The 23,486-nt window shown below is 33.9% G+C and overlaps 2 long non-coding RNA genes across 3 annotated transcripts; one reads left to right on the forward strand and one right to left on the reverse strand.

Moving 5' to 3' along the window:
* Window positions 1-32: 32 nt before the first annotated feature.
* LOC124449695 lies at window positions 33-3,979 on the forward strand. Of its 2 annotated transcripts, none has more exons than XR_006949495.1 (3): window positions 33-168; window positions 379-605; window positions 1,706-3,979. It is a non-coding gene; the product is annotated as an uncharacterized LOC124449695 (long non-coding RNA). The 2 variants fall into 2 exon arrangements; XR_006949496.1 differs by having other exon boundaries at window positions 35-168; window positions 3,395-3,979.
* Window positions 3,980-11,626: 7,647 nt separating this feature from the next.
* On the reverse strand, window positions 11,627-16,894 carry LOC124449715. The gene is made up of 2 exons (XR_006949528.1): window positions 16,709-16,894; window positions 11,627-11,669 (listed from the first exon to the last, which is right to left on the reverse strand). It is a non-coding gene; the product is annotated as an uncharacterized LOC124449715 (long non-coding RNA).
* Window positions 16,895-23,486: the final 6,592 nt, after the last annotated feature.

Genomic DNA, 23,486 nt, shown 5'->3' on the forward strand with positions numbered 1-23,486 from the left:
CACGATCTTAATTTACCATATTAGAAATTTCATTTTGCTATCAGTTGAGTATTTGTGAGAAGAAGAGTTAAGAACGCATCACACGACGAACGCGAGAGTCGTTTTTTTTATAACATCCAAAACCTATTGTAAGAAGGCTAGCAGACGACAAAGAAGTTAGTCTTGGAGGTATATAATAATTATTATTTGTAATGGCAGGATAACTGCGTTTACCAAACCCTGTCGTTCGTTTGAGCTGATAGTACGATTAATAAAACATTTCGACATGTGGTTTATCGAATCCCTTTAAACCAAATTTTAGTCATTGATTCATGTAATACCAGACTTTGTACACTTCAAATTAGATTTTTGTATAAGTCAATTCTATTACTTTTTTAGACAGGTGGAACCCGGCGTACATTTCCTTACATAAAATCAATTTCTGAGGTCACGCTATGGTACCTGTACAATATGTTTATAGTTACGTTGTTTTGATATGTTTGTTGAATATATATCCAGTGCCAGTGGTCAAAGCTAGCGACAATTCTATCAAAATGTGCAATTCGACTAAAATAGATCAAATATATTGCACAAGGAATTCCTCCGTTTCGCAAAATAATACAAAAGTAAGTAGTATTATATAAAAAGTATTATAAGTCATGAAAATAAACTTTGTTGACTGCAAAGAGAAATGCATTCAAAGAAATACATACAAGCATACGAGAAAAACGTACACGCGTTTGTGTATTACACAACAACGGTACATTTCTGTGGTTTTATCATGAAATTTGACATTTTGAGAATAAGCAAAACTATTATGTGCAGTGCATGTAATTAGCATTTTGTGGCTTCGTGGTAAGCTGTAAAGATAAATATAGCTATCCATAATTATTTGGCAAAATCAAATAATTGTATGCTAAAACATGCATAAAACGATTTCACCAATATCTCCCAATACGAACGAAAAATATCTAAAAGATACGAGAAATTGTTTAGAATTACCATTATTTTATGCATATTTACAATATCAAGTCATTTTCACTTGCCTGCTTTCTTCAAGAGTTCAAGAGTACCAGGCAAAAGACAAGATCTGCATATCTCTCCATGCATATCAAGAACACTTTTTATATGTACCGAGATATGATATTTTCATCAATATCTTCTCTGTGTAATGAACTAGGCAACTACATGATATTCAACATTGTTTGTTCGTCGTGAAATTGGAATTTTCATAGAAACAGCAAAGCTTGTGTTGGTTGCCTTGATAAGAACAAAACATAAAAATTACAACATTCCTCAAATTATGTTTACTTTATGTAATGTGGTGGCGTGAAAGAATGCCCGTATATTTGGTCTTGCTATGCGAATATATCACTGTTCACACAAAGTGGAAACTTAAAAAATCTGTTCCTACAAAAATAAATAATGGCAATGTTCTCAAACTCAAATATAAGACTAAAACTTAAAAGCTTATGCAAAAGTCGATGATAGTAAAACGACATCATTATAAGTTTGGTCATCATTTGAAAAAAAAACATAAGCATAAGAAGAATTGACAGTTGATAATCTTTTGCAGTTATGCTCATGTCTATACTTTTGCCGAAAGTGAGAACCAGGATTTGAGCGTTATAATTTAGTCCCTCGTCTAAAAAGAACAAATTTTTGTTTTTAAAAATATTGCAGTATATAATAAACATATATTTATGTATTTAATATGAAACCGAAGAAAAGTTTCTCAATTCCTCAAGAAAGATTAATAACAACAATGGTGATCTCCACAGTTGGTGTCCTAACAAATGGTCTTCTTATTGTTGTCATTGTGAAGGATCCTTTAAGCAAACTAAGACGAGGACCGTGGATTACTATCTTAAGCTTATCTATAGCTGACATCACTGCATCTTTGTCCCAATTCATGATTGTTGGATTGGGTAGATTGTTCGAGGTCAAACCATCAGAAGCCTTCATTTATTCTGTCCTTTTCTTTTGAATGTTTGGGGCTGCGGGCTCATTTTTTTCACTTGACATCACTCACATGGCAAACTTACATGATTGCAAAGTATCCCAAATACAGACAACAAATGTTATCTACGAAGAAAATTTACATATTATGCGCCACAGTTTGGTTGATTGCCATTTGCATGGCATTTGGTGAACTCACACTAATTTACAGCAAGAAAAATGAACAGGTTATGTACACCTTTATCACAGTATATGCTGTCTTGGAAATCGCTGTTTTACATCAGATCATATTGAAGTGTTTCATACTTAAGGTTGTATTGCAAAGTCAACAAGACACTAAAGTAAATGCTAACCAGTACAACACTAAACACTTTGAAATTGTAAAGGCAATCATTGTGCTGAATGTCTTATTACTGGTAACTGCATTTCCTTATTTTGTCGCCAAACAAGTGGAGTTTATTCAAAGGCTTGGAAAAATACAAAGTGATTTGGCTTGGCGCTTTTCTTACTACTACGAACCAGTTGCCATGGTGAATTTCGCTGTCAATCCAATTGTGTATGCACTGAGGCTTCCAGTTTATCGAAACAGTATGAAGGCGTTGTTTAAAAAGACTAGAATTGTTTCCATTCAAAAACCAGGGCATTTAATCTTTTCACTTCGTTTCCTTTGTTTTATAAATATTTTAAAGGCGTCGCTCAGTTTGGACTATTCAAGTGGAAAAAGATGTTTGAATGTTAAAACCTAAAATATACAGTGTATGAACGAAGAGTGTTTGATTGTTGTCTTCAACCTATTTTTTATTACTTTTTGCTTTTCCATCTAAAATTCAACGACGAACAAACCCATGTATACATGTTTGACTTTGAAAAACGGAATTATTTTTGTCATGCCATTGAAGCTATTGTACTCTGGTATATAGACTTTGTCTTACGGTCACCTTTCATAGTTCTATAAAACATAACTGTATTTTCTAGTTTTTTCTTTTTCCTTTCAAATCTGCATATCATTTTTATTGTATGATTCAATTATGACAGATAAATTAATGTGAAAGTCCATAACATGCGTGGTTATTTTATTGGTTAATATTGCCTGGTATGACGACATTGTAATTTTCAAATAAACTTTTTATGAAAGTTTTGTTGACGTCATGCTTGATATTTGAAGCTACGATAATAATTTTCGTTAAAACACCACATATTAAAATATGTATTGCAAGCCTTTTTCGTCAACGTATATTTCTAAAAGTGATTTATATGTTTGCTCTTGTTTAGGCTACATGTATACATGGCCACAATTTGTGGCGGTTTAAATTATATTTTATGCATGTATATTGGATGTGTTTTAATCCAATCACACAACCTGCTGACAAACATAAAACCCATATACCACCCCTCACCCCCATTCTTTTTATTGTCACTTACCCATGTCTCGACGCTGTGTCTTGTCCTGTTTCAGAGTCAAGTAAACGTCGACCGAAACAGAAACGAAAGCCCGGTCGCAATCCCAGAGTTCCATTCACTCCCAAACAGCTGACGACCCTGGAAAACAAGTTTGAAACAATGAAGTACTTGACAAGTGATGAAGTTCGTAGTTTGTGTTTGGAACTGACGTTACCGGAAAACAAAATCAAAATATGGTTTCAAAATCGACGAGCAAGAGAAAAAGAAAAAGTTCACAAAGCAGCGATGAATATGTTGACGTAATGACAATTGACGGGGAGAACAGTTAGCTATGTATGACGACACATGCACTGAAAATTAGTTATAGTTTTTATAGAGGTCTATAGTTAGAAAATCAGTTATGCAATCATAGAGTTTGCATTGTAGTAATCTTGCACAGCGTACGTTCAACAGGACCTTTATTTATTGCTGTCAATATTCAATAATGAGCATAGGAACTTCATCGATGACGTCATTCGAGCATTTCCGCTTACAAAGAGAAAACACTTTGAATGCAAAGTTTCATAATGGAACACATCGTAAAAACCTCACGTTGTAACATAGGATAGAAAATAAAACATACTTTTACATTTCATCATCATCTCAATGTCCATTTTTGTAATAAATATAGAAAATTAAAAATGCATTTAAAGTTGTGTGACTTAAAATAAGGTTTACACTGCAGGTCGATTTAAAGATTGCAACAACAAAATCAAGGTTCATGATCGGTTCAAAGAAGAGTGAAGTAAAATATGCCATAGAAATGATGAATCTCAATAATTAGAGTTCATCGCTGTTATCTAATTGATCCAATCGGAAAACAAGTTTATATAAGGTAAGTACTAACTTAAAAATGAACACACAAAAGAGAGATCAAAAAAAAGAATGCAACATAAAAACATAGCTACAACCTCGTAATAATGCAATACCTGGATTAAAATATTTTATGTGGTTTTACTCTATGCCATTCACTGACATTTACGTACATAAATATTATCGAAAAAATTTCTCTAGACACGGATGGTTGTATTGAAAAATACTAAATTTATAGTAGAAAAACATAAGAAACACACGGTACAGAGAGTTAAGAGGTTTTACCTTCCCACCCTCTCTCGCAAGAGAAGTACCGGTACCAATACCACCACCTTTCTTGCAAGAGAAGTACATGCATCACAACCACCTCTCCCACAAGAGAAGTACTGGTACCACCACCACCACCTTTCATGCGAGAGAAGTACATGCACCACCACTTCCCTCTCCCGCGAGAGAAGTACATGCACCACCAACATCCCCTTTCCTGCAAGGGAAATATCAGCAGCACCACCACCCTCCTCTCACGTAAGAGAAGTATTGGTACCACCAATACAACCCCCTTTCCAGCAAGAGAAATACAAGTACCACCACTGACCTCTCTCCCGCAGGAGAAGTACAAGCACCACCATCAACCCTTCCTCCCGCAAAAGAAGTACAAACACCACCACAAACCTTCTCCCGCAAGAGAAGTACAAGCACCACCACAAACCCTTCTCCCGCAAGAGAAGTACAAGCACCACCACCAACCCTTCTCCCGCAAGAGAAGTACAAGCACCACCACCAACCCTTCTCCCGCAAGAGAAGTACTGTCACCTCTGCACCCTCTCATGCGAAAGAAGTACCAGCAACAGTAGCAATGACGTGAAGAGTTGAGCTCCAGTTATCTAATTCTGTAATGACTTAATACAAATTTATGACAATTCTCCATACCCCTGTATCATTAGAAACTGTGCTTTAAACTTTAAGAACGAAGCTTTGAGCTTTTAAACGTCTTCACAGGGTTCCAACAATAAAAGAAATAAAAATGTCTTATTCTTTTACAAGTCACATATTTACACAATTCTCATCAATCCTAATGTATAGTTCTATAGACAAAAGTAGTTTGGTAAAAAATATATTATCAATGTACAACAAAACGATATAATATCAATATCCAATAACAAAAACAATTTTACACAATTCACATCAATCCTAATGTATAGTTCTATAGACAAAAGTAGTTTGGTAAAAAATATATTATCAATGTACAACAAAACGATATAATATCAATATCCAATAACAAAAACAATTTTACACAATTCACATCAATCCTAATGTATAGTTCTATAGACAAAAGTATTTATATTTTTTACCAAAATATTGATTTAAACGTACATATCAGGTAAACGTACATATCAGGAAATCATTTACATGATTTCAAATAAAAAATTTTCATTTCAATTTTATTTCTATTCATCTGCCTGTCAATTTATTGATCTATTTGACTATTTGAATTTGTTTAACGTACACTACGTTGCTATACAAGAAATCACTCGACCACAACTGAAGGTATAAAAACACCCCCTCCTCCGACCCACTAAAAGTTATAGTTTCGATCCTCTATACAGTGGTCCGTGCTAAAATAACTGAAAAAACATGATACAGCCATTGAGTCCCGTAATCGATATTTTATTAGCACCGTTATTTAACACCAAATCCCTCACCCACTAAAAGATATAGTTTCGGCCCTCTATATAGGGGTCCGCGCTACAATATCTGAAAAAACATAATACAGCTAATGAGTTCTGTAATCGATATTTCAGCAACAGCGTTATTAAACACACCCTGAGCACTGCCGTCTGGTACACAGTACTTTTAAGTTATTTGTCGTTCGCAAAAGGAAAATTTAAGTCATTGATAGAGTTTGAACATACGTAATAAACGAACGTTTGGAGTCCTAAAGTACAACACTGTATACGTACATCAAGCATATTATTAAATGATATAAATCTTCATAAAAACGCATAAATACCAATCAAATGACTTGATTTGTCATACAATACAAAACAAATAAACTTAGGTTATGCAATACATATAAAATAAAATAGAATTGAAAGGCATACCTTGTTTTGTATTTTCAACACCAGGAGAATTTCCGACATCTTTAGCATTAGCATCATCACCACTTGTGATTTCTACAAACAATATTTTAAAAAGCGTTATCCACACAAGCTGTGTATTTATATTTTGATAACAAGTAAAACAATGAATTTACAACTAGCGCTCGAAAAGAAATAACACAAATAAATTGGAAAGTATTGAAGAGTAGCTTTTTACAACTATATATTTCATTTCGTTTTGCCCATTAGCTCCAAAATGTCATATACATATATTACGCACTGTTTTACATGACTGGCATGTTCAAGTAATAAAATGACCTTACAATTGGAAATATTGAGGGGGAAGTATATATTTTTACGTAATGAACCAGCTTTCATCAAGCGTAATTTTACAAATAAATGTAGATAAACAAACTTCATGAATTAAGACTGTCAAAGAGTATTTTGGTAAAACACAAGACAATGGACACTCCGTATATAGTACACATTATTTATCAAGGTTAAATAATGTTTACTTTACACTGAGTGTCTATTGTCTTGTGTTTTACCAAAACTTCATGAAGCAGACAGCAAATGTTTTGTAAAACGAAAATAAAAACAAAACAAAAAACCATGGTATGAATGTAAGTCAAAAAAGAACACTCGAAAAGTGGGTTTTATTATCTAGGCGACACAATTTCAAACTATATATTTTCTGCTGGCAAAAACTTTAGGAGTGAAAGCCAGTCCTTGCAAAACAGTAAGAATGGAAAAGAAAAGAAAGCTTCGTTTCAGGTGAAATAATACCATATAGCTAATAGACTTTTTATTAACCTCGCCTGCTCGGTCTTTATTGAGAAATCTCGGACCTCTGTTTTTATCACAAACCTCGCCCTAGGGGGCTCGGTCAGTAGAAATAAATTCAGTCCGATATTTCTCCGTAAAGACCTAACACTCGCATACTAAGTGCGTTGTAATGAGTTTGCACATTGATAAGTGTTAACAAACTGTTGTCGCCAATCTCTATTGATAATCTTAGTAATTTTAAGAAAAAGTTGCTAAAGTCCGTTGTTGTTGACTGTCTGTTTTGAGGACAAGGAAACTATTACAATTTTATGCAACTTTATGCAACCTGTCAAAGAACGAAAATTGTAAGCAGACACAGACATCAACACATATTTTAGCGTTGTTGTTTATTTACTGATGAATTTAAAAGAAAAGTTTGGAATTATTTTAATCATACATTATCGTCACACACTGTATATATATATATATATATATAGTGGTGTTGAGAAAAATCACAAAACTACAGATTCATCCCGACAAGCCTGTTTCGTGATTGCTCACTCTTCAGGGGATTTAACGATTCATTAAATGTTTTATACGGAAAATCATAAATTATAAACTTCTATATATATATATATATATATATATATATATATATATATATATATATATATTCAAAAGTTTTTAAAAATACGCAAGCACCCAAAAGCGTAGAAAATAGACGAATTTTGTTCCTAAACAGAGTAAATGAATGGTTTCTTAATTAATAGCTACTTAAAAGTTCGAATTCATTTCTCGTTGACGATTCTCTTTTCCTTTAATGTATATGGAATCCTTGCCGAATCGCTCAATTTGTTGAGAAGGCTGCCTTTCCCTACGGAGTCGAGACAATTAAGAAAGATCGGTCAAACATAGAAATTTTATCGCAATATGTGGCTTGTTTACTCCTACCTTGGCGCTTTACTTTCATTAAACAATCAACTTATCGTCGCAAATTTTTGTCAGTTATGAAATGAAATTGAATTGTATTCCTGGAAAATAGATAAGCGTAACGAATAAACAAGGGAAAAAGTGATAGGTATAATATTTTTGAATTAGTAAACAAGAACTGCAAAGGATCTAAGAATTTAAAAAATCATCTGTAACACCTTTATAAAGTTAGAGAAACATTCTGCAGGATACATGACTGGAATTGCTATAATTATGTTTGGTATCAATGTCAGTAACACTATGTCAATGTAGTTTCAATAATTTATTAGTAGCAAAATAGCAGTTAAACATTTCATACAGACCACGATTTGATAATATGTAGACACATGTTTTGTCAAGCTTTTGCTATCTTTATTGCTCAAATCATTTATTTATGCTTTATATTAAGCAACTTGATAAAACTAGATCTCTGCAAAAAAATACATTATAATTCTAATTTTAACTTTTAATAACATTTCTACTTTCCCACTGTAATTTAATATCTGCGACATGTATAAATGACATAATATTTTCTTGCTGTAAAAAGTAATACACTCAAAATGGCATAATCATGTTATAATATGTCTGTTTTAAAATCATCCTTATTTATTTCCAATGTTTGTCAATTTTTCAGCCTATGATTTTTCAAATACATAATTTTCACAGAGCTGAGTTTGGTAAAATAAAAAATTTTCTACGATGTCAAGACTCAAAGTGTGTTTAAATTTTGATACGTATATATTAAAAGACGATATTTAAATGTATGCTTTAATTCTATGAGTTACTTTGAAATAGACACCAGGTATATGGAATACTATTGTCTCTAAGTTAGTGCAGTGTTATAATTGAATCTTACAACTAATAAAGAGTTTATAGCTGTTACATATCTTGAGCAATGTTTGTTTGATTAAAACGTTTTGTTTCTATCTCACTGTACTTTAGAGCGGGTTTTATGTATATGTTTTCAGTTTATAGGTAGATTTTTGAATTATTCTTTTTGTTTATTAATGTAAATATGAATCCCAACTGCGTTTTAATTATTGCTTTGGTTCTTTTGTTTGTCTATAACCAAAATGAATAACCCATTTCTCACATAAAACAATTTCTATGTCAATGAACCACTTAAATCTAGGACTTTCAATTCATTATGGCCAAATTTTTTTGTATGATACTATGAAATTTGTATGTATTCTTAGCCGACTGAAACATATTAAAAGCCATCAATAAGCTACGGATCTCAAATAGTTGGAATTAGACACAAAAAACATGAATTAAATTTGACATTAATATTAATGCCCAAGCCATTAATGTACCTATTGATTTGACGGATGCAAAACTTTGTGCCAGTATATTTTCCCTAAAGAGCTGATTCTCCAGTTCAGTAATGTCTGCATATAGACTATGGTTAATAGTTACGATATTCTCAGCAACTTTGTGACAATTACAAGTTACAACAACACCTGTGGTCGAGACATCAATGCAGAAAGCTTCATCTTCAAGAGTTACACATTTTAAAGCTTATTTTTAGAATCAAAGTGTCCAACATTTAATACAAGAACGGCAGAATACATTTGATAACTATTTGTATTCTTTATGAATGTCAGCGTTAACAAACTTCGTTGAGGAACTTTTTGACAAAATTGCGTCCTCCAAAGATTTGTTAGCCAATATTTGTATTGATACTTTTGCCTCTTTTTAATACTTTTGCCAAACTTTGCAGAATAAAACTCATTTTTGACTAAAAATTAAATATTATTGATGCTCCACGCTGGCATTTGTTCATAGTAATATAATAAACTAGCGAGGTGGGAAAATCATATGACATCACGATCCATTTGTAAAAATTCGCATCCAGTGGCGAAATTTCGCGTTAAAATTAAACAACATATACCAAACCAAAAATGCTCAAACATAAACCAAAATGTTTCCCAAAAAAAAATTTTTCTTTTGGCGAAAGAAACATGGAGTGAAAATTGGCCGGAGTTGCACTTCAACAAAATATCATTAACGCAAATGAGCCACCAACATTATGTTGTATATAATACCTACAAACTTACCAAAATATTTTGATGACAGAGAAAAATGAGCATGACTTGCAACTGGAAATTTACTCTATGTTTTTTGAGACTCGTATTTTTCAGTTTCTTCGTACATCGTATAAAATTTGCTCAATGACGCAAAGACATGAGTATTGTGCTTACCTGTCACATTCCGTTTTCGAACTTCTAGAGATTTTTCAAAAAACTTTGTAGCTTTGTCGTAATTTTCTGTTTTATCATAAACCAAACCGAGATGGCTTAAAGATGCAGCACATCAATATGTTTTGGACCTAAAGATTTTTTTCGAATTTCCAAGGCTTTTTTGTGAAACTCTTTAGCTTTGTCGTACTTCCCAGTATTATAATACACCAAACCAAGATTGTTTAAAGAAACAGCAACATCAACATGATTTGCACCTAACGATTGTTTTCGAATTTCTAGAGCTTTTTCGTGGACTTCTATAGCTTTGTCGTAGTTTCCAGTTTTATAAAACACCAAACCAAGATTGTCTAAAGACTCTGCAAAATCAACATGATTTGGACCTAACAATTGTTTTCGAATTTCCAGAGCTTTTTCGTGAACCTTTATAGCTTTGTCGTAGTTTCCAGTTTTATAAAACACCAAACCAAGATTGTTTAAAGACTGAGCGACATCAACATGATTTGGACCTAACGATTGTTTTCGAATTTCTAGAGCTTTTTCGTAAACCTCTATAGCTTTGTCGTACTTTCCAGTTTCATAATACACCAAACCAAGATTGTGTAAAGACGCAGCGACATCAACATGATTTGGACCTAACGAATGTTTTCGAATTTCTAGAGCTTTTCGTGAACCTTTATAGCTTTGTCGTAGTTTCCAGTTTTATATAACACCAAACCAAGATTGTTTAAAGACTGAGCAACATCAACATGATTTGGACCTAACGATTGTTTTCGAATTTCTAGAGCTTTTTCGTAAAACTCTGTGGCTTTGTCGTACTTTCCAGTATCATAATACACCAATGCCAAGATTGTTTAAAGACGCAGCAACATCAACATGATTTGGACCTAACGATTGTTTTCGAATTTCTAGAGCTTTTCGTGAACCTCTTTAGCTTTGTCGTAGTTTCCAATTTTTCAAACACCAAACCAAGATTGTTTAAAGAAACAGCAACATCAACATGATTTGGACCTAACGATTGTTTTCGAATTTCTAGAGCTTTTCGTGAACTTCTATAGCTTTGTCGTAGTTTCCAGTTTTATAAAACACCAAACCAAGATTGTCTAAAGACTCTGCAAAGTCAACATGATTTGGACCTAACAATGGTTTTCGAATTTCCAGAGCTTTTTCGTGAACCTTTATAGCTTTGTCGTAGTTTCCAGTTTTATAAAACACCATACCAAGATTGTTTAAAGACTGAGCAACATCAACATGATTTGGACCTAACGATTGTTTTCAAATTTCAAGAGCTTTTTCGTGAACCTCTATAGCTTTGTCGTAGTTTACAGTTTTTTCAAACACCAAACCAAGATTGTTTAAAGAATCAGCAACATCAACATGATTTGGACCTAATGATTGTTTTCAGATTTCCAAGAGCTTTTTCGTAAAACTCTATAGCTTTGTCGTACTTTCTAGTATAATAATACACAGTAACCAAGATTGTTTATAGAAACAGCAACATTAACATGATTGGGACCTAAAAGTTGGCATCTCGAGATTTCTAGAGGCTTTTTCGTAGACCTCAATATTAAGCTTTGTTATAGTTTCCAGTTTTCATACACCAAACAAAGATTGTTTAAAGAAACTGCAATATCTACATGATTTGGACCTAACGATACTTTTTGAATTTCTAGAGCTTTTTCGTAGAACTCTGTGGCTTCGTCGTACTTTCCAGTATCATAATACACCAAACCAAGATGGTGTAAAGACACAGCGACTCTAATATGATTTGGACCTAACGATTGTTTTTGAATTTCTAGAGCTTTTCATGAACATCTAAAGCTTTGTCGTAGTTTCAGTTTTCAGAGCATTAGAAGCCAAGATTGTTTAAAGACTGGGCAAAATAAACATGATTTAGACCTAACGATTGTTTTCAGATTTTTTAGAGCTTTTTTTTCGTGAACCTCTATAGCTTTGTCGTAGTTTCAGTTTTCAAAACACCATACCAAGATTGCTTAAAGACAGAGCAATATCAACATGATTAGCACCTAACGACTGTTTTTTGTAGGTTTCTGAACTTTTTCGTAAAATTCTGTTGAAGCACAAATCGTACTTTCCAGAGTATCATAATACACCAAACCAAGATTATTAGCAAGACGCAGCAACATCAACATGATTTAAACTGGAATTGTTTCAGATTTCTAGGAGCTTTTTTTATAAGGCTCCTGTGGCCTCGTCGTACTTTCCAGTATCATAATGCCAATGCTAAATTGTGTGTAAAGACGCAGCAAACATCAACATGGTTAGACCTAACGATAGTTTTCGAGTTTCTACAACTTTTCGTGAACCTCTTTAGCTTTGTCGTAGTTTCCAATTTTTCAAACGCAAACCAAGATTGTTTTAAAGAAACAGCAACATCAACATGATTGCACCTAACGATTGTTTTCAGATTTCTAGAGCTTTTCGTGGACTTCTATGGCTTTGTCGTAGTTCCAGTTTTATAAAACACCAAACCAAGATTGTCTAAAGACTCTGCAAAATCAACATGATTTGGACCTAACAATGGTTTTCGAATTTCCAGAGCTTTTTCGTGAACCTTTATAGCTTTGTCGTAGTTTCCAGTTTATAAAACTATGGAAACCAACATTGTTTGCAAGACTAGGCGACATCAACATATTGATTTGGACCTAACGGTTGACCGAATTTCTAGAGCTTTTTCGTAAAACTCTGTGGCCTCGTCGTACTTTCCAGTATCATAATACACCAAACCAAGATTGTGTAAAAAGACATAGCGACTCTAACATGATTTGGACCTAACGAATCTTTTCGAATTTCTAAGAGCTTTTTCGTGAACCCTATAAAGCTTTGTCATGGTTTCCAGTTTTATAAAACACCAAACAAAACATTGTTTAAAGACTGAGCAACATCAACATGATTTGGACCTAACGATTGTTTTCAGATTTCTAGGAGGCTTTTCGTAAAATCACCTTGGCTTCATCGTACTTTCCAGTATCATAATACACCAATGCTAGAATTGTGTAAAGACGCAGCAACATCAACATGATTTAGACCTAACGATAGTTTTCGAATTTCTACAACTTTTTCGTATTGAACCTCTTTAGCTTTGTGTGGTTTCCGAATTTTTCAAACACCAAACCAAGATTGTTTTAAAGAGCAGCAACATCAACGCAGTTGCACCTAACGGTGTTTTCGAATTTCTAGAGCTTTTTCGTGGACTTCCTATGGCTTTGTCGTAGTTTCCAGTTTTATAAAACACCAAGAGCTAAGATTGTCTAAAGACTCTGCAAAATCAACATGATTTGGACCTAACAATGGTTTTCAGATTTCCAGAGCTTTCGTGAACCTTTATAAGCTTTATCGTAGTTTCCAGTTTATAAAACGCCAAACCAACATTGTTTAAAGACTAGGCGACATCAACATGATTTGGACCTAACGGTTGTTTTTTCCAGATTTCTAGAGGCTTTCGTAAAACTCTGTAGCCTCATCGGCACTTTCCAGTGTCATAATACACAAACCAAAGATTGTGTAAAGGAACTGCAGCTTGACTCTAACATGATTTGGACCTAACGATTCTTTTCAATTTCTAGAGCTTTTCGTGAACCTCCCCAAAAGAAGCTTTGTCGTAGTTTCAGTTTTATATAACACCAAACAAACATTGTTTAAAGACTAGGCAGCATCAACATGATTTGGACCTAACGATTGTTTTCCAGATTTCTAAGAGCTTTTTCAGCGTAAAACTCTGTGGCTGTAAATACTTTCCAGTATCATAATACACACCAATGCTAAATTGTAAAGACATATCAACATGTTTAGACCTAACGATAGTTTTCGAATTTCTACAACTTTTTCGTGAACCTCTTTAGCTTTGTCGTAGTTTCCAATTTTTTCAAACACCAAACCAAGATTGTTTAAAGAGCAGCAACATCAACACCAGTTGCACCTAACGATTGTTTTTCAATTTCTAGAGCTTTTCGTGGACTTCTGTAAGCTTTGTCGTAGTTTCCAGTTTATAAAACACCAAACCAAGATTGTCTAAAGACTCTGCAAAATCAACATGATTTGGACCTAACAATGGTTTTCGAATTTCCAGAGCTTTTTTTCGTAGACCTATGGCTTTGTCATCAGTTTCCAGTTTTATAAAAACGCCAAACCAACATTGTTTAAAGACTGACGACATCAACATGATTTCAGACCTAACGATTGTTTCCAGATTTCTAGAGATTTTCGTAAAACTCCTGTGGCCTCGTCGTACTTTCAGTGTCATAATACACAAACAAGATTGTGTAAAGACGTTGGCTGGCGTTAGCACTGGTTTTGCGGAAGAAAAACTTGGACCTCTAAAAGAAGCTTTGTCATGGATTCCAGTTTATAAAACCTGAAACCAACATTGTTTAAAAGACAGGCGACATCAACATGAGTTGGACCTAATGATTGTTTCTAATTTCTAGAGCTTTTTTGTAAAACTCTGTAGCCTCGTCATTACATTCAGTAATCATAATACACCAATCCTAAATTGTGTAATGGCGCAGCAACATCAACATGATTTAGACCTAACGATGGTTTTCAGATTTCTAGAACTTTTTCATTAACTCTTTGGCTTTGTCGTAGTTTCCAGTTTTTTCAAACACCAAACCAAGATTGTTTAAAGAAACAGCAACATCAACATGATTTGGACCTAACGATTGTTTTCGAATTTCTAGAGATTTTTCGTAAAACTCAGTGGCTTCGTCGTATTTTCCAGTATCATAATACACCAAACCAAGATTGTGTAAAGAGGCAGCGACTCTAGCATGATTGGACATAACGATTGTTTCGAGTTTCTAGAGCTTTTTTCATAAAACCTCTCTAGCTTTGTCGTAGTTTCCAGTTTTATAAAACACCATACCAAGATTGTTTAAAGACTGAGCAACATCAACATGATTTGGACCTAACGATTGTTTTCAGATTTCTAGAGCTTTTTTCGTAAAACTCTGTAGCCTCGTATTTTTCCAGTGTCATAATACACCAAACCAGATTGTGTAAAGACGCAGCGACTCTAACATGATTTGGACCTAACAGATGCTTTGAATTTCTAGAGCTTTTTCGTGAACCTATAAAGCTTTGTCGTAGTTTTCCCAGTTTTATAAAACACCAAACAGAACAAGACTGAGCAACATCAACATGATTTGGACCCTAGTTGTTTTCAGATTTCTAGAGCTTTTCGTAAAACTCTGGCTTCATCGTACTTTCCAATCATCATAATACACCAATGCTAAATTGTGTAAGACACCTTAACATCAACATGATTTAGACCCTAACGATAGTTTTCAATTTCTACAACTTTTCGTGAACCTCTTTGGCTTTGTCGTAGTTTCAATTTTTCAAACACCAAACCAAGATTGTTTAAAGAGCAACAACATCAACATGATTTACCTAACGATTGTTTTCAGATTTCTAAGAGCTTTTTCGTGGACTTCTATGGCTTTGTCATCAGTTTCCAGTTTTATAAAACGCAAACCAAGATTGTCTAAAGACTCTGCAAAATCAACATGATTTGGACCCTAACAATGGTTTTCAGATTTCAGAGCTTTTCGTGAACCTTTATAAGCTTTTATCATGGTTTCCAGTTTTATAAAACATGGAAATTAACATTGTTTAAAGACTAGGCGACATCAACATGATTTGGACCTAACGATTGTTTTTCTTCCAGATTTCTAGAGCTTTTTCGTAAAACTCCTGTGGCCTCAAATCGTACTCCAGTGTCATAATACACCAAACCAAGATTGTGTAAAGACGCAGCGACTCTAACATGATTTGGACCTAACAGATCTTTTTTCAATTTCGACTTTTTCGTGAACCTATAAAGCTTTGTCATGGTTTCAGTTTTATAAAACACCAAACAAACATTGTTTAAAGACTGAGCAACATCAACATGATTTGTACCTAACGATTGTTTCAATTTCTAGGCTTTTTTCGTAAAACTCCTGCTTGGCTTCATCGTACTTTTCCAGTATCATAATACACCAATGCTAAATTGTGTAAGACGCAGCAACATCAACATGATTTAGACCTAACGATAGTTTTCAGATTTCTACAACACCATTGAACCTCTTTGGCTTTGTCGTAGTTTCCAATTTTTCAAACGCAAACCAAAGTTGTTTAAAAGAAACAGCAACATCAACATGATTTGCACCTAACGATTGTTTTCAGATTTCTAGAGCTTTTTTTCGTAAAACTCTGGCCTCGTCGTACTTTCCAGTGTCATAATACGCAAACAAAGATTGTGTAAAGACGCAGCGACTCCTAACATGATTTGGACCTATGTAGATCTTTTCAGATTTCTAGACCTTTTCGTGAACCTATAAAAAGAAACATCGTAGTTTCCAGTTTTATAAAACCACCAAACAAACATTGTTTAAAGACTGAGCAACATCAACATGATTTGGACCCTAACGATTGTTTTCAATTTCCTAGAGCTTTTCGTAAAACTCTGTGAAGCTATCGTACTTTTTCCAGTATCATAATACACCGATACTAGAATTGTGTAAAGACGCAGCAACATCAGCATGATTTAGACCTAACGATAGTTTTCAATTTCTACAACTTTTTCGTAGACCTCTTTGCTTTATCACGTAGTTTCCAATTTTTCAAACGCAAACCAAGATTGTTTTAAAGAAACAGCAACATCAACATGAGTTGCACCTAACGATTGTTTTCGAATTTCCTAGAGGCTTTTTCGTGGACTTCTATAAGCTTTATCGTAGTTTCCAGTTTTATAAAACACCAAATAAAGATTATCTAAAGACTCTGCAAAATCAACATGATTTGGACCTAACAATAGTTTCAGATTTCCAGAGCTTTTCGTGAACCTTTATAAGCTTTGTCGTAGTTTCAGTTTTATAAACCTCCAAACCAACATTGTTTAAAGACTGAGCGACATCAACATGATTTGGACCTAACGATTGTTTTCAGATTTCTGAGCTTTTCGTAAAACTCTATGGCCTCGTCGTACTTTCCAGTGTCATAATACGCAAACCAAGATTGTGTAAAGACGCAGCGACTCTAACATGATTAGGACCTAACAGTTCTTTTTCCGAATTTCTAGAGCTTTTCGTGAACCTCTAAAACTTTGTCATCGTTTCCAGTTTATAAAACACCAAACCAACATTGTTTAAAGACTGAGCGACATCAACATGATTTGGACCTAATGATTGTTTCCTAATTTCCTAAGAGCTTTTTGCATAAAACTCTGTAGCTATAAATCATGCATTCAGTATCATAGCTACACCAATCCTAGAATTGTGTAATGACGCAGCAACATCAACATGATTTAGACCTAACGATAGTTTTCGAATTTCTAGAGCTTTTTCGTGAAACTCTTTAGCTTTGTCGTAGTTTCCAGTTTTTTCAAACACCAAACCAAGATTGTTTAAAAGAGGCGAAAACAACATCAACATAGTTGGACCTAACGATTGTTTTCCGTTTTATAGAGATTTTTGCTTAAAACTCAGTGGCTTCGTCGTATTTTCCAGTATCATAATACACCAAACCAAGATTGTGTAAAGAGGCAGCGACTCTAACATGATTTGGACATAACGATTGTTTCCAGATTTCTAGAGCTTTTTCGTAAAATCATAGCTTTTCATACTTTCCAGTATTATGATACACACTACGAAGAGATTGATTAAAGAATCCTTGTAAAGAACATGATTTATACCTAACGATTGTTTCGAGTTTCTAGAGCTTTTTGTAAACCTCTCTAGCTTTGTCATCGTTTCAGTTTTATAAACCTCATACCAAGATTGTTTAAAGACTGAGCAACATCAACATGATTTGGACCTAACAGTTGTTTTCAAATTTCAAGAACTTTTCGTGAACCTCTATAGCTTTGTCGTAGTTTACAGTTTTCAAACACCAAACCAAGCTTGTTTAAAGAATCAACAACATCAACATGATTTGGACCTAATGATTGTTTTCAGATTTCTGAGCTTTTCGTAAAACTCTATATAGCTTTGTCGTACTTTCTAATTATAATAATACACAGTAGCAAGATTGTTTGCTTAGAAACAGCAACGTGTATGATTGGGACCAAAGATTGCTCAATTTCTAGAGCTTTTTCGTGAACCTCAATGGCTTTGTTGTAGTTTCCAGTTTTTCATACACCAAACAAAGTTATTGTTTAAAGAGGAAACTGCAATATCACCATGATTTGGACCTAACGATACTTTTTGAATTTCTAGAGGCTTTTTCGTAAAATACCGCTGAAATACAAATCATGCTTTCCAGTATCATAATACAACAAAACCAAGATGGTGTAAAGATACAGCGACTCTAATATGATTTGGACCCTAACGATTGTTTTGAATTTCTAGAGCTTTCATGAACCTCTAAAACTTTGTCATGGTTCCAGTTTTTCAAAACCAAGATTGTTTAAAGACTAGGCCAAAATAAACATGATTTAGACCTAACGATTGTTTTCCAGATTTTTAGAGGTTTTTCCGTGAAGCTCTATAGCTGTCGTAGTTTCCAGTTTTCAAACACACCATACCAGATTGCTTAAAGACAGAGCAATATCAACGCCAGTTTGCACTAACGACTGTTTTGAATTTCTAGAACTTTTTTCGTAAAATTCTGTGGCTTCGTCGTACTTTCCAGTATCATAATACACCAAACCAAAAGATTATTATGAGACGCAGCAACATCAGCATGATTTGGACCTGTGGCCTTCGTACTTTTCAGTATCATAATATATCAATCCTAAATTGTGCAAAGACGCAGCAACATCAATATGATTTGGAATGCTTGATTGTTTTCGAATTTCTAGAGCTTTTTGTGAACATCTTTAGATTTGTCATGGATTTCCAGTTATATATAACACCAAACCAAGATTGTTTAAAGACTGAGCAACATCAACATTGACCGAACGATTCTTTTTGAATTTCTAGAGCTTCTTCGTGAACCTGTATAGCTTTGTCGTAGTTTCCAGTTTTTTCAAACACCAAACCAAAGGATTGTTTAAAAGACACAGCGACTCTAACATGATTTGGACCCTAACGATTGTTTTCCGAATTTTAGAGCTTTTCATTAAAACTCTATAGCTTTGTTGTACTTTCCAGGTATTATGATACACACTGCAAAGTTGATTAAAGGGAATCAGTAACATCAACATGATTTGGACTTAACGATTGTTTTTGAATTTCTAGAGCTTTTCAGCCCGACCTCTATAGCTTTGTAGTAGTTTCCAGTTTATAAAACACCATACCAAGATTGTTTTAAATACTGAGCACATCATCAACATGATTTGGACCTAATGATTGTTTCCAGATTTCGCAAGCTTTTTCAATAAAACTCTATAGCTTTGTCGTACTTTTCCAGTATCATAATACACAGTATAAGATTGTTTCTCGAGAACAGCAACATTAACATGATTTGGACCAAAAGATTGCATTCAGATATCTAGAGGCTTTTTCGTGAGCTCTAAAACTTTGTCGTAGTTTCTGGATTTTTCGTCTAGAGCGAGGATTGTTTTAAAGAATCAGGAACATCAACATGATTTTGACCTAACGATTGTTTTCCAGATTTCTAGAGCTTTTCGTAAAACTCTGTAGCTTTAATCGTACTTTCCTGTATTATTTTACTACCACAGGGTGGAATTCAAGAATTAGCAACATCAACATGATTTGGACCCTAACGATTGTTTTCTAATTTCAAAGGCTTTTTCTTGAACCTTTTTTTAGCTTTGTCATGCTTTCCAGTTTTATAAAACCCACACCAAGATTGTTTAAAGACTGAGCAAGATCAACATGATTTGGACCTAACGATTGTTTTGAATTTCAAAGAGCTTTTTCAATAAACCTCTATAGCTTTGTCGTAGTTTTCAGTTTTTCAAACACAAAACCAAGATTGTTTAAAGACTTAGCAACATTAACATGATTTGGACATAATGATTGTTTTAGTTTCCAGGGCTTTTCGTAAAACTCCTATGGCTTTGTCATGCTTTCAGTATCATAATGCACAGTAGCAAGATTGTTTTATGAAGCAGCAACATTAACATGACTTGGACCTAAAGATTGCTTTTGAATTTCTAGAGCTTTTTCGTGAACCTCTATGGCTTTGTTGTAGTTTCCAGTTTTTCATACACCAAACCAAGATTGTTTTAAAAGAAACTGCAACATCAAGCATGATTTGGACCTATCATTCTTTTGAATTTCTAGAGCTTTTCGTAAAATTCTGTGGCTTTGTCGTTCTCAAGTTTTATAAAACACCATACCAAGATTCTTCAAAGACAAACAACATTAACATGATTGGGACCTAACGGGTGTTTTGAATTTCTAAGAGCTTTTTCGTGAACCTCTTTAGCTTTGTCGTAGTTTCCAGTTTTTCAAACACAAACCAAGATTGTTTAAAGAAACAGCAGCATCAACATGATTTGGACCTAACGATTGTTTTCCAGTTGCTAGAGGCTTTTATATATATAGACCTCTATGGCTTCGTCATGGTTTCAGTTTTCAAACACTAAACCAAGATTGTTTAACAGATCAGCAACATCAACATGATTTAAGACCAATGATTGTTTTTGAATTTCAGGGCTTTTTCGTAAGACTCTATGGCGTGGCACTTTCCAGAATTATAATACATAAACCAAGATTGTTTAAAGAATCAGCAACATCAACATGATTTGGACCTAAAGATTGCTTTTTGAATTTCTACTGCTTTTCTTGAAACTCCATGGCTTTTTGTAGTTTCCGTTTTCAAACACCAAACCAAGATTGTTTAAAGAAACCATAACATCATTATGATTGGACTAATTCTTTCCAGATTTCTAGAGCTTTTCGTAAAACTCTATAGCTTTCATCTTACTTTCCAGTATCATAATACACAATAGCAAGTTGTTTTAAAAGAATCCAGCAACATTAACATGATTTGGACCTAAAGATTTTGCTTTTTGAATTTCTAGAGCTTTGTGAACCGCTATAGCTTTGTCATGAACAGTTTATAAAACACCAAACCAACATTGTTTAAAGACTGAGCAACGTCAACATGGTTTGGACCTAACGATTGTTTTCGAATTTCCAGAGCTCTTCGTGAACCTCTATAGCTTTGTCTTAGTTTCCAGTTTTTCAAAACACCAAACCAAGATTGTTTAAAGAAACAACCAACATCAACATGATTTCGACCTAACACTTGTTTTCAGATTTCTAGAGCTTTTCGTAAAACTCTGTGGCTAAATCGTACTTTCAGTATCATATGCAAACCAATATTGTATAAAGACGCAGCTACTCTAACATGATTTGGACCTAACGATTGTTTCAGATTTCTAAAAGCTTTTTCGTAAAACTCTATGGCTTTATCGTACTTTCCAGTAATATAATACGCATTACCAAGATTGATTAATGAATCAGCAACATTAACATAATTTGGACTTAACGATAGTTTTCGAATTCTAGAGCTTTTTCGTGAACCACCTTGGCTTTGTCGTAGTTTCCAGTTTATAAAACACACCAAACCAAGATTTGTTAAAAGTGCTTAACATCAACATGATTTGGACCTAACGATTGATTTCCTAGTCTAGAGCTTTCCTTGAACCTCTTTGGCTTTGTCGTACTTTTCCAGTTTTATAAAACACCATACTAAGATTGTTTAAAGACTGAGCAAGATCAACATGATTTGGACATATCGATTGTTTTTGAATTTCAAAAGAGCTTTTCGTAAACCTCTATGGCTTTGTCATGGAACGGTTTTCAAGCACGAAACCAAGATTGTTTAAAGACTTAGCAACATTATTATGATTTGGACCTATTGGTTGTTTTTGAATTTCAGAGCTTTTTCGTAAAACTCTATAGCTTTGTCGTACTTTCCAGTATCATAATACACAGTAGCAAGATTGTTTATAGAAACAGCAACATTAACATGATTTGGACTAAAGATTGCTTTCGAATTTCTAAGAGCTTTTTCGTGGGCCCTCTATTGCTTTGTTATGGTTCCAGTTTTTTCATACGCCTAAACCAAGATTGTTTAAAGAAACAGCAACATCAACATAGTTGGACCTAACGATTGTTTTCAGATTCTAGAGCTTTTCGTGAACCTCTATGGCTTTGTCGTACTTTCCAATTATTATAATACACATTACCAAGGTTGATTAATGAATCATCAACGTTAACATAATTTGGACCTAACGATAGTTTTTCAATTTCTAGAGCTTTTTCGTGAACCTCTATATGGCTTTGTCGTAGTTTCCAGTTTTATAAAACTACCAAACCAAGATTGTTTAAAGAATCAGCAACATCAACATGATTTGGAGCCATTGATTGTTTTTACCCCAGACTTCCAGGGCTTTTCATGCAATTTCCATGGCTTCGTCGTACTTTCCTGTATCGTAGTACACCAGAGCCCAAGATAGTGTAAAGACGTAGCGACTCTCACATGATTTGGACCTAACGATTGTTTTCGAAATTCTAGAGGCTTTTCGTAAAACTCTGTGAAACTTTAATCGTACTTTCAGTATTATGATACACACTACCAAGATTGATTAAAGTGCTTAACATGTATGATTTAGACCTAACGATTCTTTCCTAATTTCTAGAGCTTTTTCTTGAACCTCTTGCTTTGTCGTACTTTCCAGTTTTATAAAACACCACCAAAATTGTTTAAAGACTAGACAAGATCAACATGATTTGGACCCTATTAACGATTGTTTTGAATTTCAAGAGCTTTTCGTAAACCTCTATAGCTTTGTCGTAGTTTTCAATTTTTCAAACACAAAACCAAGATTGTTTAATGGCTTAACATTAACATGATTTAGACCTAATGATTGTTTTGAATTTCCAGAGCTTTTTCTAGTAAAACTCTATAAGCATCATCACTTTCCAGTATCATAATGCATTAGCAAGATTGTTTATAGAAACAACAACATTAACATGATTTGGACCTAAAGATTGCTTTTGAATTTCTAGAGCTTTTCGTGAACCTCTATGGCTTTGTTGCCAGTTTCCAGTTTTTCAAACACCAAACCAAGATTGTTTTAAAAGAAACTGCAACATCATTATGATTTGGACCTAACGATTGTTTTTCAGATTTCTAGAGCTTTTTCGCTAAAACTCTATGGCTTTGTCTTACTTTCCAGTATCATAATACACAATAGCAAGATTGTTTGCAAAGAATCAGCAACATTAACATGATTTGGACTAACAAGATTGCTTTTGAATTTCTAGAGCTTTTTGTGAACCGCTATAGCTTTGTCGTAGTTTCCAGTTTTATAAAACACCAAACCAACATTGTTTAAAGA

Source organism: Xenia sp. Carnegie-2017, unplaced genomic scaffold (assembly GCF_021976095.1).
Source record: "Xenia sp. Carnegie-2017 unplaced genomic scaffold, XeniaSp_v1 HiC_scaffold_23, whole genome shotgun sequence".
Classification (NCBI taxonomy): Eukaryota; Metazoa; Cnidaria; class Anthozoa; order Malacalcyonacea; family Xeniidae; genus Xenia; species Xenia sp. Carnegie-2017.